Raw genomic sequence first — 4,130 nt, 5'->3', positions numbered from 1 at the left:
ATCATATAAATGTAAATAAAATGAGATATCCCTCCTATCATCTTTACCACAAAATTAATAGCCTCAAAGAAACAAATGAGTGAAGAAAAAAATTAATTATATAAAGATAGGTATATTTTAAAGGGGGCAAAGCTAAAATGCATAGTGAGAAAGATAAAATCTGCAGATTTTAAAGATGTAGTAGATTAATAAACATGAGACTGAAATAAGCAGAGACAATGGTATATGAATAATGGGCTAGGAACATGGAAGTATTCAGATGTTTAAGGCTAATCAATTCATTTTTCTAATTATAGCTCAACCTGACCTCCTGGTCTAGTCAGGTTCCTTTGACAAACTATTAGATTTTCTCTCAAATACTCCAAAAGGTATCAGTGGTTTATAAAACCATCAGAAGACAATGTTAATATCAAGAACCAATAGAATCTATCATCGCTAAATTATATTGCAAGACTTAGGAAATAAGATGCTGACAAAAGTGTTGAAATAGACAGCAGGCAAGATCAGATGCTTGGACTGGATAATCCTATATTTTATTCAAAAGTTCCAGGAGAATATATGCATATCCTGAGCAGAACCAACAGTCCCCTAAAGACTAATCCAGAGCCAAAAGCTCAAATATATTTATCTCAAAACACAAACCTAAGTAACAAAAACACAAGCCAGTGGTCAAGAAATCCTTCCTGCTTACTTCTTTTTTTCTCCATGTTTTCATTAAAGAAAAGATTAAAGAAGGTGAGAACTCAGACCTGTTTCAGCCACCAATCATGAGTTGCTTGTCTGAGAAAGTGTGGATAAATCATTTGTTGTGACTATATAGCTCCTAACTGACAAAGTTTTGATTGAATACTGATGTGCAGGAAATACATAAAATACTTAAATCCTTGCATTTATTAAAATATTCAATCATTCATTTCTTCATTAACATAAGTATTTTTCAAGCATCTACTGTGTTTGGCCATGCTAATACAAGTTAGAACAAGAAAGTAACATTTCTGCTCACAGACTATGTAAGGACAGTCTCTAAGAGTATGTAAGCAATTAAAATCCTAATATATAAAAACCCAGGGTCCATAACGACTGACCAAAGGCTCAACCAAACACTGGAAGTCAGTCCTGCAGTCAGGGCTGGGTCACTGTTGTGACCCAGCACTGACTACCAAGGAGGCTGCAGATCAGGCCCAGAGAGAGGCCAGGAGAGAGAGGCAGGGTCTGATATGAAACCTCCATGGCAGCTGTTGATCAGATGTTGCCTCTCTCTTCCTCTCTGGGCTTAGCCAACAGCAGCCTTTCTCTTTTTCTCTGGGCCTCCGCAGGGGCTGCTAATTAGCCCAGCCTCTCTGATCAAGCCCAGAGACAGACCCAGAGACGCTGACTGGCATAGAAACCAACCAATCAGAACCAAATCTGGGTGAACTGTGAGGAGCCAATGGCTGCCTAGGAGGCAGACTTTTTGATGCTGAAAGGCATAGAAACCGACCAATCAGAATCAAATTGGCTGACCGGAAAGGGCAGTTGGGGGAGAAATCAGGCCTTCAGGGGAGGGAAAATGGGGGTGAGATCAGGCCAGCAGGGGAGGGCAGTTGGAGGTGATCAGGCAGGCAGAGGCAGTTAGGGGGGAGATAGGCCAGCAGTGGAGGGCAGTTAGAGGCGATCAGACAGGCAGGCAGGCAGGGGTGTTTAGGGGTGATCAGGCAGGTGAGCGGTTAGGAGCCAGTGGTCCTAGATTGCCAGAGGGATGTCCAATTAGAGAGGGCGCAGGCTGGGCTAAGAGAACCCCCCCTTCCATGCACAAATTTTGTGCACAGGGTCACTAATTAAATCATAATTGCAATGGGAGGGGTCCACAATCCCAGATCTGGTAAATCCTTCCTAGATGAGTTTATGAGTAATGGGAACCTGTGATCTGAACATAGTGACCATCATGGAGGTAAAAGGGTTTTCTTCCTGATGGGGATTAGAGTGGGCAGAACAGGATGTCATCAGAGTATTGAAGGCAGATGAAGGTCACATCTACAGTGTCAGAGATAAAAGGGGATGTGATTGTTTGTGAGATAGAAATTCTTCACTCTGGCTGGATCTGAGTTTGATATGAGTGAATAAAATTTAAAGAGGAAAATAAAGACTAAATAAAAATGGCTGTGTACATGCCTATTTTACACTTGAAGAGTTTGGACTTTTGAAATCAGCGGGAAGCCATGGAAAGGTTTACAGTCAGAGAGAGCTGTGACCCAGTTCTCACTTTAGAGAACCATCCCGGCTGCAGGAGGACGGGTCACCTTCAAGCAGATGAAGGTGGAGCCAAAAGACCACTGAATGGAACTAACAATAAAAAATTGTACTTTTTTTAGTTGGTATTTAAAAGCTGGATTATTTTCCTGCTTGGTAAGGTATCAACTTTTTAATGGTCTTCTAACTGGTTTCCCACATTCATCTCCTCCGGCAACCCCTCAATTAACACCGAAGACAGTTATGTTTAAAAAATAAAAATGGCCCTGACCAGGTTGGCTCAGTGGATAGAGCGTCAGCCTGTGGACTGAGGGGTCCCAGGTTCGATTCTGGTCAAAGGCCTGTACCTTGGTTGCGGGCTCATCCCCAGTTGGAGATGTGCAGGAGGCAGCTTATCGATGTTTCTCTCTCATCGATGTTTCTAACACTCTCCCTTCCTCTTTGTAAAAAATCAATAAAATATATTTTAAAAATAAAATAAAATAAAAATAAGAGACTCCCCTTGGCTCAGGTCGCAAAGATGGCATCCGGCGGTGGATGAAGGAGAAACAGCGTCTGAGCACCAACAGGAAACACATAGAATCTCCATTTGCGAAGTGCAGCCCTCTGGGCCGCTGAGTGGTGCCCCGGGTAACACCCCGGTTAAGAGCGAGCTACCATGGGGACTCCAGTCTCGGGAACGCAGCCCCAGGAGAGAGTGGCAGAGCGGAAAGGCGCGAAGGAGGCTGCCCAGGGCCAACGACCGGCCTCAGGCGGCCCAGAGGAAGGCGCGGGCTCCGACAGCCTGGGCACAGCCCTCAGCACCCGCTTGACACAGGAAGGAGCCCACTAGAGCGACCCCGGTAAGGCTCAGGGATTCAGTTTACTCCCTGATTATGAAGAGGAGGAGGAGAAGGAGGAGGAGAAAGACCAGAACGGGAGCCAGAGGGACACACAGGGCAGGGAACACCCACTGTCCTCGCGGAGGCAGCAAGTAGTGGCTGCTAAGGGATTTCTCCACTGCACATCCTCCCAAGGCCCCTGCAAGTCCTCATCCGCGGTCCATTGCGAAAGCAGAACCACATGGGAAATCGTGGAAAGGAGAGAAAACACTGCGGAACCGTTACCGGGAGGGTTTTTTGATGACCCTGAGTTCGATGCCAGGGTACGGAAGGTTGATGCCCCAAAGGAGCAGATGGACAGAGTGGGACGTATTTCAAAATGAGACAGGTCGACAGTTTTCGAAGTCATAGTTGCTGAAGAGGATGAGGAGGGACGGTTGAACCGGCAGATTGGGGAGACCAATGAGCAAATAGAGGGCTACCATCGGGTGGAAAAACTGCAGAATCGCCAGGATGAAAAAAATAAAATAAGCTTAAAGAGGTCCTGACGATAAAGGAACTACAGAAAAAGGAAGAGGAGCATGTTGAAAGCAACCATGAGGGAGAGCGGCAGGGTTTGTTGCCTCAGGATTGGAGGGTGAAAGGGGCTTTGTTACAGGATTTCAAGGAACCAATATTTCTAATTCCTTCTGCGTTGTATAAAAAGCGCTGTCTCTCCAAATCCCGTTACTCCATTCCTGGAGGCTTGATAACCTGACTAGGTTGTTGCAGTACAGTATGAGCCTGTGAAACTAGCACTTTGGAAAGTTGGTGTAAAATACTTCTGAGGTAAAGTGTTGAAATATTTTCAGTATTACATGTTAAAATGATAATTTTTTCACATATTTACAGATTTAAATGTATAATTTGGGGTTGGAAAATCTGTAAGCTGTAAATATTGTACATAGTTAACTATATTTACTTAATTCTGTTTTGAAATTTACAAATTATTAGAGGTAGGACCAACAGACAAGCTTTTAGATGAATACCAAGTGCATTGAGACCCCCCTAGTTCAAACTCAAGAGAGTGGGAGAGCTTTG

The 4,130-nt window shown here is 44.2% G+C and overlaps 1 pseudogene; it reads left to right on the top strand.

Moving 5' to 3' along the window:
- The first annotated feature begins 1,891 nt into the window (after nucleotides 1-1,891).
- LOC102755700 lies at nucleotides 1,892-3,807 on the top strand (annotated as a pseudogene).
- The last annotated feature ends 323 nt before the right edge of the window (nucleotides 3,808-4,130 follow it).

This window comes from Myotis davidii, unplaced genomic scaffold (assembly GCF_000327345.1).
Source record: "Myotis davidii unplaced genomic scaffold, ASM32734v1 scaffold24, whole genome shotgun sequence".
Taxonomy (NCBI): domain Eukaryota; kingdom Metazoa; phylum Chordata; class Mammalia; order Chiroptera; family Vespertilionidae; genus Myotis; species Myotis davidii.
Note: the sequence above shows the minus strand (reverse complement) of the source record. Positions and strands in the feature narration are given on the sequence as shown.